Source organism: Muscardinus avellanarius (assembly GCF_963383645.1).
Source record: "Muscardinus avellanarius genome assembly, chromosome: 20".
In the NCBI taxonomy this organism is placed as follows: domain Eukaryota; kingdom Metazoa; phylum Chordata; class Mammalia; order Rodentia; family Gliridae; genus Muscardinus; species Muscardinus avellanarius.
In genome coordinates, this window is record NC_137806.1 from 19157339 (window position 1) to 19170659 (window position 13321).

Genomic DNA, 13321 nt, shown 5'->3' on the forward strand with positions numbered 1-13321 from the left:
AGAAGAAAAAATAGGGCAGGGGGTATAACTCGGAGGTCGAATGCCTCTGGGTTTCATCCCCAAACCCGCAAAGAAAAAAAAAAAAAAAAAAAAAAAAACTCGAATGGCCTTTGACCCAGCAATTCTACTTGAGGGAATTTACCTTAAAGGCATCAGCAAGCTGAGCATGGTGGCCCGCGCCTGTAGCCCCAGTACTTGGGTGGCTGAGACAGGAAGACTGCAGGCTTGAGGACAGCTTGAGCAACACAGTGAAGTCCTCAGCAACTTCATGAGACCCTGTTTCAAAATAAAAAGGGCTAGGGTGTATCTTGGAGGTAGAATCCCCTTTCGCTCAATCCCCAGTACTACAAATAAAGGAAGGAAAAGATGGAAGGAGGGAGGGAGAGAAGGAGGGAGGGACTCAAAGACTGGTCCACAGCTCAAGTCACAGAATGTAATCATTCATTGCAATGTACTTTTATGGGGTTTTCTTTTCTTTTTCTGGTACTGAGAATTGAACCCAGAGACTATTTTACCTCTGAACTACACCCCCAGCCCTATTTGATTCTTTTTTTATTTTGAAACAGGCTCTCATTAAGTTGCAAAGGTCCTCACTAAGTTGCTGAAGCTGATGGCTAACCTGCAATCCTCTTCTCTCAGCCTCCCAAGTACTGGGGTTACAGGATGCACCACCATACCTGGCTATAATGTAGTTTCAAAGCACAAAAAAATAAAAAAACTAAAAAAAAAATGGCCAGGCTTGTAATCCCAGTACTTATGAGGCTGAGATAGGAGAATGACAAATTCACAGCCAGCCTCAGCTACTTAGTGAGGCCCTCCACAACTTAGTGAAATCCTGTTTCAAAATAAAAGAATAAAATAGGGCTGGGGATGTAGCTCAGAGGTAGAGTTCTCTTGGGTTCAGTAACTTGGACCACACAAAAAGATTTAATAATGTAGAAGAATATTTAATGGCAGGAAGTGTTCATGATACAGTTACTGAAAGGTAGTGTGTTCAGACAGCTTAGATATTTTTAAATTTCTGAAACATCTATCTTTTTATAAAGTTAGTTATAATGGTCATTACAAATGCAGGCTAAGTATAACCTGTTCAATATATATATATACTAACAGCCACCTCTAACTTTAAGAAGTCATAGACAGTGTGTTAAGTAAACATCAGCCTGATTAAATTTGGCAAAAGAAATATTTATATGCAAGCACAGAAAAAAACAATAGGAAGTTGTTCGCAGTGATTATCTCTGGTGGTACAATTAGATGTGATTTCAAAAATTAGCTGTGTTCCACGTTTTCTAAAAGCGTATGTATCATTTTCTAAAAAGAAGTAGAAAAAAAGAGAAGGTTCAGGGGTGTATGTATCTGTGTACACATGATACCTGCTGCCTAGATAACCGTTGGGAAAGCCTGGACTATCTTGAAGTTTGTGTGACACAGCCTTCTCCAATATCAGATAAGCTTGGGGAAAACTCTAGTGTCGAGGTCCCTTGATACTCCAATAATATGTACGTCAAACCTACTTACAGGACTCTGGAGGTTAATGCTTTACTTTGAAGAAAAAAAATTATTTTGCAGCTTAACAGGAAGAGGATATCCTCTCTGTAGCTTGAAAGGAAACTGGAGACCGTGCTTTATAAAAAATGTAGTAGATGCAAAAGGAGAAGAAATCCATTGGCGGTAGAGTGCCTTTGACACCTCAGTTCAAAAAACAAGGCCTTAGGGCCTTGCAGATTTGGAGAGAAATCCGAGGACGGTAAAACACAAGGTGGCTGGGTGGAACACCGGGCTGGAGAAGCCCAAACCAATTTAGGCCCTGAGTCTGTTGTCTCTTCTGTTTCTTGTTCATCTGGGCAATGCTATGCTGACCTAACCAGTGCGTGCTTTGGGAAATCACATTTGTGGCCAAAGCCAAACATAGCGCCTTTCTGCGAATCCTGGTTGACGTGGATTGGACACGTAGCATCTGCCCGGCAGTATTCCAGTGCTTCACTCAGACAGCCTCACTCCAGGAACCCTCAAAACCTGACAAGCAGATACTGCTCCAAGCCCATTCGACAGGTGAGAAAAGGCAGGGACCCTGTTCTAACTCACGTGGCTAAGGAGTCATGATTTGAACCCAGCGAAGGTGATGCTTGCCCTGTGTTTTGCTTCTCAGAAGAGCGTGTGTGTGAGTGAGTGTGTGTGTGTGTGTGTGTGTGTGTGAGTGTGTGCGTGTGTGTGTGTGTGTGTGTGTGTGTGTGTGTACAGTATGTTACTTGGGATTGATCTCAGGGCCGTTCTACCTCAGAGCTACACCCTCAGCCCTTTTTATTTTTTTATTTTATTTATTTATTTATTTTTGGTGGTACTGGGGTACCTGGAAGCCCTTCTACCTCCGGGCTACACTCCCAGACCTATTTTTGCATTTTTATTTTGAAACAGGGCCTCACTAGTGAAAGGTTCCAGCCGCCCCAGCCTCCCAGGAGGCAGGGACGAAAGCTAGGAGGCGGAGCCCGGTGATTCCGAGAGGGGACCAGCCTCCCGCCTCCCGATCTGGGAGAAGCGAGTTCAGAGTTCAGAGAGGAGCCTGAGAGAGACAGAGAGATGGGCCCTCCCCCACCAGCCCCCCCCCCCCCCGCGGGCACGCGGGAGCTGGCAGCCGACTTACCACGAATAAAGGCATCCATATCATCTATAATGGATCTCCGCGTGTATCTGTGCACAATAGGGACTCGCAATATCTTGCTCAGAGTCTCGCTAAGTTGCAGATGCTGGACTCGAGCCTGCCATCCTTCTGTCTCAGCCTCCCAAGTGTTGCGGGTGAAATGTGTGTGGTGTGTGCGTGGGGAGAAGTAATTCCCCCACCACCACCACACAGACAAACAGAAAAACCGTGGATTCTTGTCCTAAGCTAAGAATAAATATTAATCGCTTGGACAGCTGCTGAAGATTTAAAGAAGTTTATTAAAAAGATAGAAATATAGGAATAGTTACAGCCCTGTGCCGGAGCGGGGCACAGGGGGGCAATTCGAATGAAAATGCCAAAGAACTCCAGTTTACTGAGTGTTTTATCCCGACCAAGTCTGTGTCAGGTCCTTTGATCTGGAGATAATGCTACCCCTTATCTCCAGCCCGGGCTCTGCTTCTGCTATCTCTGCAGCCGGATTTTGGGGCAGGAGGAGGGAAGCAGTCCTGTCTCCAAACACAGGCTTCTACCTTTTGTCTTATCCCCCAAAATGAGTGAAATTGTTTCTCCAGGATCTGGGATTTCCTCCCCTCTCTGGCTCCAGCCTTCTCTTTTAAAATGTAAATTACAAGTCTCCTTCCTGCTAGCTAGCCCTGGCTTTCTTTAGTATAAAAGATATATTTTTAAAATTGGACTTCTTTCCCAATATTGATACATTAATAAATTATAAAACCTCTTCCCAATACTAGTACACCAAGTATGAGGATTGCAGGCCTGCAGCAGCACACCCAGCTTCAGTGGAGCCTTATTAGTGGAGAAAAATATCCAGAATAATCCCAATGAGTGCCCCGCCTTATGATTCACCTTCACATATTAACATTCACATATTAACTGAGTGTGTCTGCTGAGCCAGGAACTGTCCTAGGTGTTTTACAGATGCCAATTTATTTCATCTCTCTTATAAGCCTGGAAGCACTGTTATTGTCGTACTCGTTTTACCGTCGAGGACACTGAATTGCAGAGAGCTTCAGTAACGGGCCGAGCCACAGAACCAGGACGCAGGCCGAGCATTCCGATGGAGACCCATGCTTCGGACTCCATGTTACCGCGCATGTCTAGCCAATGTTTGGGCGTTTGTTCTGTGCCAGGCCTTGCTGTGTGTGACTTGAATCATCTCATTTGAAATCTCCCCAACACGTTGCCAGGAAGATGCTGGGAAGTAGCTGCTGGCGGCTTTAACCTGATGATGGCTTGATGAGGATGTTTCTGAGGGAATGCAGCGGGCTGGTCGGAGTGGTGAGCAGCAGCGTGAGCAGGGTTTACTGACTCTGCCATCCGTTGGCTCTGCTGCCTTTCCCTCCGTCATTTCTTCCCACTCTCTCTTTCTCTTTTAATTATTTATTTTTTAAAATTTATTTATTTATTTATTTTTGTGATACTGGGGATGGAACCCAGGGGCTTTTCTACCTCCGGGCTATACTCCCAGACCTATTTTATACTTTATTTGGAAACAGGGTCTCACTAAGTTGCTGAGGCTGGCTTCGAACCTGTGTGATCCTCCTGTCTCACCCGGCTCCCACTCTCTATTGTACACCCACCCCCCCACAAAAGAATTAAGGAGATTGAAATGGACACAGAGGCAGGCATGGTAGTGCACAACTTTAATCTCAGTACTCAGGAGGCTCAGACAGAAGAATCACAGGTTCAAGCGTGTACCAGTATTAGGAATGGCCTAGGAAGATTTGAGAAAGCTATGATTATTAATATATTTCAAAAATTGGGTAAGGAGCAAATCTGTGCAAGGACTTGGTTTCTGCCTAAAAGCAGGCAACTATTCCAATGTAAATTAACCTAGCCAAAAGCAATTAACCAGTCAATAGGAGAGGAGAACTAGGCCTGTCTCTATCTAAAGACAGATCTTAAGAGAGGAGAACTAAGCCGGGCGTGGTGGCGCACACTTGTAATCCCAGCATTCGGGAGGCTGAGACCTGGAGGATCATGGTTCACGGATAGCCTCAGCTACTTAGTGAGGCCCTCTGCAACTCAGTGAGACCCAGTTTCAAAATAAAGAATAAAAAATAGGGCAAGGGGTATAGCTCGGAGGTAGAATGTCCCTGGGTTCCATCCCCAGACCCGCAAAAAAAAAAAAAAGAGAGGAGAACTAGTCCTTTATCTAAAGACAGAGCTACATGATGATCTAGGGAGGATGGAGCAGAGTTTGACCTTGCCCTTCATGAAAGACACCTTGCCACACCTTGCTGGGGGAGGTACCTTTCAGGGTTAAGGGGAGGTAACTTACAGGGATGTTCACTACGTCAGAGTCACGCAAACAAGATGGAGGTCATGGGTATAAAAGGCCGAGTCCATGTGTAAGCCGTTTGGTGTATTCATTTTGAGTCACCCCCCCCCATGCCATTTTGGTATGGGGCTGTATTTCTATTTTCTGTATTTCTATCTTTCTAATAAACTTCTTTAAATCTTCAGCAACTGTCCAAGCTATGCATATTTATTCTTAGCTTAGGACAAGAACCCGTGGTAATTTTCTGTTTTTGGTCGTTTTGGCTTTTGTTATGGGTTGGGGGAAAGTGTGTCCGGGACCCTCACAGGGGTCCCCGGGGAACAGTTTCCCCAAACCATATTCTCCCAATCCGTAACAAAGGACAACCTCAGAAACTTAGTGAGACTCTCTGCAACCTAGCAAGACCCTATTTGTTGTTGTTGTTGTTGTTGTTGTTGTTGTTGTTGTTGTTTGTTTTGTGTGGAGGAGTAACTGGGGATTTTATTACTTATTATTATTATTATCATTTATTTTATTTTTTTTTTTTAGAAATAAGGTCTCACTAGGCTGCTAAGAGGCTCGTTAAGTTGCTGAGGCTGTCATTGATCCTCCTGTTTCAGCTTCCCAGGTACTGGAATTATAAGCATGTGCCACCATGCCCAGCTGTGAGACCCTATTTCAAAACAAAAAATTAAAGCCGAGTGTGGTGGCGCATACTTGTAATCCCGGTACTTGGGAGGCTAAGATAGGAGAATCACAGGTTTGCAGCCAGCCTCAGCTACTGAGTGAGGCCTCTGCAACTTAGTGAGACCCTGTTTCAAAATAAAGAATAAAAAATAGAGCGAGGAAGTAGCTCGGAGGTAGAATGCCCCTGGGTTCAATCCCTAGTTCCACCCAAAAATATATATTTTTTATTATATATAACTATTATATATAATAAAAAATAAAAAGAAAGACTAAAGATATAGCTTGGAGGTAAGGTGCCAATGGGTTCAATCTCTTGAACTACAAAAAAAAAAAAAAAAAAAAAGAGGGAGGGAGGGAAGGAGGAAGGAAAGAAGAAAGGAAGGAAGAAATGAAATGAAATGAAGATGGGGAGGGGGAGGGGATGGGGTGGGAATTGGGTAGTGGTTAAATCAGTGATGTGTATATGTATGTACACACACGTTTTTTACCCCAATATGATGTATGAATATAATGTACCAATAAAAAATAAATAAATAAATAAAAATTAAAAATAAAAAAGATGAAATTCAGACTATCCCCCAACAGTGTACGCATTGAAGTTGCTGGGCGCCCACACCGAGCGGGGACACAGCTGCTGCAGGTGGCAGGGCGGGGGCGCTGGGGGAGGCGATGCCATGGACAGCGGTCCTCCACGTGCCCCAGCCCAGCAGCAACAGCACTGCCTCTCACTTGTCGGAGACGGGACACCTCCTGACTCGGGCGCTCGGGGCTGGGACTCGGTGCATTCAAACCAGCCCTCCAGGTGATCCTGGGCCCCTGAAGGTTTGGGAACCACGGCTCTAGAAGAGCTGGGAGATGTGTCAAGAGCCAACCCAGGCCATGAGAGGGCTCTAAGTAGCTGGGTGACTAAACAGCAGCGTGGGCATTCCCTCCCCTCGTGAATTAGGGCAGACTCAGTTTTCCCACTGATGGCATCACTACCCCAACTGGAGAGAGCCGGGTGGCGCTGCACAAGCATCTGGACATGCCAAGGCCACGGGTCAACGTCTGGCAGTAGGGCAGGCAATTGAGACACGAGGGTCAGGCGTCGCTACTGGGGAAAGTGAGAATAGCTGCTGCAATGGAGGCCCCAGAGGTGAGGGAGAGTGAGAGGCAGTGCCGGCACCTGGCGCCCCGAATCTCAGAGCCACAGCCTTTAGCTCCTTCCCAAGTGCTCTCCAGCCCAGCCGTGTGTCCTCTGGGACCCCGCTTCCCTCCCCAGCAAGCTTGCTCTAGCGTCTGCCACCAACTCAGCTGACCTTGACCGTTGCTCTGCCCTCAGGATGACCTTGAGTCCCATGACCCTGGTGCCCAGGAGATCGGGCAGCACCAGCTGGAGAAGAAATCAGCAACACAAGTTCACCATGCACAACTACGATCCCAGCACCTGGGAGGCTGAGACGGGAAGATCAAAGGTTCGCAGCCAGGCTCAGCAATCTAGCAAGGCTCTCAGTAACTTAGCAAAATCCTGCTTCCAAATTTTAAAAAATGTGAAGAGCCGGGCGTGGTGGTGCACGCTTGTAATCCCCACGCTTGGGAGGCGGAGACAGGAGGATGGTGCCCGTTCGAAGCCAGTCTCAGTGGCTTAAGAGACCCTGTTTCCAAATAAAAATATAAAAATAGGTCTGGTAGTGTAGCCCGGAGGTAGAAGGGCTTTCAGGAACCCCAGTACCACCCCCCCCAAAAAAATGTAAAGGGCTGTGGATACAGCTTAGTGGTAGAGCAACTCTGGGTTCAATCCCCAGTACTGACGTCCAAGAGCAAGGTACCAGCATGCCTGCGTTCTGCTGAGAGCCGCCCTCTTCCCACTTTGCAGATGGACATTTTCTCGCTGTGTCCTCCCCACGCAGAGATAAAGGCACCGATTCCATCATGAGGGCCCTACGCTCATGGCCTAACCACCTCCCCAAGACCCGCTTCCCAGTGTTATTGGGTGTTAGGATTTCAGCATGTGATTTTTTTTGGGGGGATACACACATGCAATCCACAACAATCACAACCTAACTTCAGTGTTCTGTGCTACAGTGTGACGCAGTGGCGTGGATAAAGGAGGACAATTAGCCAGGTGTGGTGGAACACACACCCGTAACCCCAGTACTTGGGAGGTTGAGATAGGAGGATCACAGGTTCAAGGCCAACCTCAGTAACTTAGCAAAACCCTGTTTTGAAGTAAAAAATAAAAAGGTATGGAGGTACAGACTGGAGGTAGACTGCCCCTGAGTTCAATCTCGAGTCCCATCTCCCTCCAAAAAGTGGACTATTATCATTATTAATTATTATTATGTTATACATTATTAGTATTTAATTTGAAAGAACTGAGCAATGGTAATCCAATTCAGGTGCGTCTGCTAATATTGAAATTCATAAGATATCAAGCTGAATAGTGAAATTCACGGGGGAGGCGGAGAAAGCTAAACCTCTGCTTGGTTTCACCATCCTTCCCAACTAGCCTAACTCCCTCCCCCCATTGCATGCTGGGTACAGGGGGATGGGCAGCATCCCTTCTTAAAAGTGATAGAGAGCATGTGCTAAGGAGACCTGAGAGTTCTTCTTTTTTTTCCCCCAACAAATCTAATTCTTTTTTCTCAGATGAAATATAAGCATGCAAAGATTCTTTGTAATGATGATATAAAGGCTGACATTTATTGGATTTTAACCCTGGGAGGGCTCCTGCAGAATTCTCTGCATGCATTATCCCATTTAATATTTACAGAAAACCCCGAGTTTGGAATCTATGTCAGACATGGAGAAAATGAAGATCAGAGGCAAATCACTTGGTGAGCAATGTAAAATCACCCCGAGGCCAAGATCCTTCACCATCAATTCTGACTTAGACAAACCCAGCCTCTCCTTTCTCCCGTATACCTGAGGATCCGTCTCAATAACCCCCGCCAGATTTAATCTACATAATTTCCCACTGAGAAAAAAAGATCTTAAGATGATTTGCACAAATAACTCAGGTACAATTTATCATACTCTAATGCTAACAAATTCTGGAAATGCAAAACCTATAGTGTATGTATAAGTAATTTGACTCAGCCATGTAAATGTTGATTCAGTGTCTTTGTAGAAAAATGAACAACTCACCACGTGTGGTGGTACACACTTGTAATCCCAGTACACGTGTGGTGGTACACACTTGTAATCCCAGTACTTCGGAGGCTAAGACAGGAGGATTGTAGGTTCAAGGACAGGCTCAGCAATTTAGCAAGACCATTTGAAAATTAAAAAAATATTTAATTGGCTTACTGGTGCTAATAAGAGCCAGTTCGTGTGTGTGTGTGTGTGTGTGTGTGTGTGTGTGTGTGTGTGTGTGTGTCTGTGTGTGTGTGTGTGTGTGTGTTACTGAAGATTAAACTCATGGTTATTCTACCTTTGAGCTACACTCCCAGCCCTATTTTATCTTTTTATTTGGAAACAGGATCTCACTTAGTAAGAGACTTGCTGAGGCTGTACGCAAACCTATAATCCTCCTGTCTCAGCCTACCAAGTACCAGGATTACAGGAATGCGCCACCACACCTGGCTCCTAATAGAAGCCAGTTCAGAAACCGGTTATCCCCAAGAAGAACTCTAATCTGCAGTTAGGGTTAGGTGTGCTTTATTTTTGGTGGTACACGAAGATCTGAATAAAGCGTATTATTAGATCTCAGAGAGAATCGATAGATTCTAACACGGTTTCCTTTGCTTTGCTTCAACAGAGCAATTCAGTGATGAAGCTCGGCCGCCCCATCCTCTCTTGCTGGCAGGTTTGCAGGCAGGTTTTCTGTTGCTCCTGACTTGCCTCTGGGCCTTCTGTCCTAAGGACTAATTTGCTTGGTTTTTGCAATGCATCATTGCTGCAACCATAGCTCAAAGCTTGGAACACCTAGGGAGATAAATAGATATTATTTTTATTATCTGTACTTGATAAATAAATTTTAACCTGGAAAGATCACACAGCCCACATTTGCAGCATTTGGAAGGCCAGGCACAGTCCCAAGACAAGCTTTACTAATGCTTAAGACACAAGAGAACCTGAGGGCTTCCAGGCTCACCCCCCCCCCACACACACACACACCCTTTTTGGTACTGGGATAGAAGCCAGGGGCATTCTATCACTGAGCTACACCCCCAACCCTATTTTCATTTTTGTTTTGAAGCAAAATCTCACTAGGTTGTTGAGAGTCTTGCTACATTGCTGAGGCTGGCCTTGAGCCTGCAATCCTCCTGTCTCAGCCTCCCAAGTAGTGAGTACTGGAGCGTGCCACCACACCCAGCTCACCCCTTATTTTACTGCTGAAGAAACAATCAAAAAGGGTTAGGGACTGTTCTGGAAAGAATTGTGGTATCTGCAACCCCCCAGGATTTGCATGTTTACAACCTAATCCCCCAGTGATCTGTTGGAAGATAGGGTATTTGTAAAAATTATTAAGTTAAGAAATCATTAGGACAGGCCCAAATACTATCCTTAGGAGAAAAGGAAGATGTCGGACATAAATACATACCAAGGCTAGCCAGGCTTGATGGTGCATGCTTGTAATCCCAGTACTTGGGAGGCCAAGAAAGGAGGATGACAAGTTTGTGGCCAGCCTTAGCAATTTAGCAAGACCCTCCGCAACTTAGTGGAGCCTTGTTTCAAAATAAAAAATAAAATAGGGGTAGAGGTGCAGCTTAGAGGTAGAATGCCCCTAGGTTCAATCCCCAGGAAAACACACACACACACACACACACACACACACACACACACACACAATAAAAATTAAAAACAAAATAGAATCGGGGGTGTAGCTCAGAGGTAGAACGCCCCAGGGTTCAGTACCCAGCACTGTGCGCACACAAGTGCTTATTGAGGGAAGAGTAGAGGGAGAAGAGAGCCTTTAGCAGCCAAAGAGGGGAGCTTTGGATCCTTCCCACGCAGCCCTCAGAAGGAACCCTGAACTTTGAGCCCCTGGAACTGTGGGGAAAATACATTTCTGCTGTTTTAATCCTCCTGGTCTGTGGTACGATGTTGCTATCGCCTAATAGAGCAGACTAAAGCAGGCGCCTTTGCCGCCGCCACCCCAGGAATTCAGAGGGGCGAGACGAGGGCCGCAGACATCCAGCTCCCTGGGTCAAGGCTGGGCCTCCAGTGCTACTCGGGGAGATCCCAGAAGCCAGACGTGCCCATTTGTTTGGCATTTGCATGCCCCCGTCCATCTTAGAGGTCACTGAGGGACAGAGTGAGCCCAGACCTTCAGTCCCCTCCTTGGACAGGGCTTCTTCTTACAGCAGACCTCTTGGTGGTGGTACTGGGGACTGACCCCAGGGTGGTTCTACCTCTGAGTACACCCCAGTCTTATTTTGTATATGTACGTGTGTATCTGTGTGTGTGTGTGTGTGTGTGTGTGTGTGTGTGTGTGTGTGTCTGTCTGTCTGTCTGTCTGTCTGTGTGTTACTGGATATTGAACCCAGGGGCATTTTACCTCTGAGCTACACTCCCAGACCAATTTTATTTTTTACTTTGAAACAGGGTCTCACTCTGTTGCTGAGGGAGGGGCAGAGGCCTCCTTTCCACCTAGACAGTGGATGAGAGCAGGGTTGTCTGGTCTCAAGGGTAGGACTGTCCACTGAGAGGTTTACAGGGACACAGCTTTGTTCGGGTTGGCTTTGGGTTAGTGGGCACAAAGACTTGGGTCTGGTGCCACTCCAGGTGTTTCATGGGCTGAGGGCAGTGATATGAATTAAGCATTGTATACTGGGCAAGTCGGGCCTGCTTAAGGCAGAAGATCTGTTCAAAACGCCAGTGGAGCCCCCTGAGGACACACTGAGCTGTTTGTCACCTTGACACTGGCCCAGAGGACACACTGCGCTTCTGGGGCCCAGCGCCTGCTTTCAGGCGGCCCGAGGAGCAAGGCTTTGGAAACATGTGACCAGGGCTCCCTGTGCTGGGGACTTTTAATCTCCTTAATTGAAATTGATTGGCCTCTGGGGAGGCAGCTCTGCACTGGCCCTGAGCTTCAGCATGCAATCAACTTTTGCTTCTTCCTTTTAAAGACCAGTCGACACACACAGCATCCACAGCAAATCTTCTCCCTGAATTCTGGGCCCTTTTCCCAACCAGGAGCGAAATCAGAAACACACACACTTACAGCCAACGACTTGGGAAATAAAAGCGCCTGATAAAAATAAGGGGAGAATATTCTTGTCCCATTGTGGCTTAGCTTTATACAAAAGGCCAGTCAAAACCCCATTAGCAAGGGAAGATGTAATCAAACAAGGAAGGAGCGCAGGAGGGGCCGGGAAGAGTCAGCCTTCTCCAGCTCCCAAGATAAGTAGGCTGGCCTGAGCGTATCTAAGACCCAGCTGCAAAAGAAGATAAAAAGGGAAGAAAAGCGAAAGACCTTCTCAAGTTCAAAGGAAACCAAACATAAGAGAATTGTTTGAGCGTCCAGATTTGCGCTCATCTAGGAAGGCAGCCGTCACCCTGAAGTGGCTGGAGTTGGCTTACAAACCGGTTTGGCAGGTCAGATTCCCTGGCAAAGCCTCCGTTGGGGCCCCTCACTCATCAGACTGATCACATATCTGGAAATAGCCTTCGGGGAGCACTCCTGCACCCTGCCGGCTGAGACCCAGCCAGGCACTGGGCTGGGGAAAAGCTGAGCTGGCAGGCGCAGGCCACCTTGTGGCTTCCAAGCCCCAGGCTTGTCCCTGCACCAGCTGCGCAGGGTGACACCAGGATACAAGAAGCAAGCAGAAGCATCTTAGAGGCAAGCTAGCCCAGCACCGACTGGTCAGCTGAGCATCGTTATAAATGACAAACTCACTGTAAGAGCCACTTGCTGCCTGGATGGGAGGTCAAGTCCAGAGATCCAGATATGTATAAATATATTTATACTGGGGACTGAACCCAGGGGCTACACCTCTGAGCTACACCCTCAGCCCTATTTTATTTATTATTTAGAAACAAGGTCTCACTAAATTGCTAAGGCTGACCTGGAACCTGCAACCCTCCTGTCTTGACCTGCCAAGTACTAGAAATACAGGTGTAGGCCACTTCATTTATTTAGTTAGTTATTCATTCATTTACTTCATTTATTGATTGATTGATTGATTTACTTACTTATTTTGGTACTGGAGATTGAGTCTAAGTTGCTGAGGCTGGCCCTGAACCTGTGGTCCTCCTGTCTCAGCTTCCAAAGGATCACAGGTATAAGCCAAGCCCAACTGAGACCCAACATTTTTCTTTTCTTTTCTTTATTATTATTATTATTATTATTATTATTATTATTACTATTATTATTATTGTGGCACTGGGGATGGAACCCTTCTTCCTCCGGACTACACTCCCAGACCTATTTTGTATTATATTTGGAAACAGGATCTCTTGAGCCAGCGAGAGGCTTCAAAACTGCGCGATCCTCCTGTCTCTGCCTCCCAAGCACAGGGATTACAAGCGTGCGCCACCACACCTGGCAGACCCCACATTTTTAGGAGTAGATAGATCTAGCTGGGTATGTGGTACACACTTGTAACCCCTGTACTTGGAAGGCTGAGACAGGAGGATCACAGGTTCGTGGCCAGCCTCAGCTCCTTAATGAGGCCCTTCCCAACTTAGTGATACTTTGCTACCCCCCCCCAAAAAAAATAGGGCTGGGGTTATAGGTAGGTCAGAGGTAGAATTCCCCTGGGTTCAAC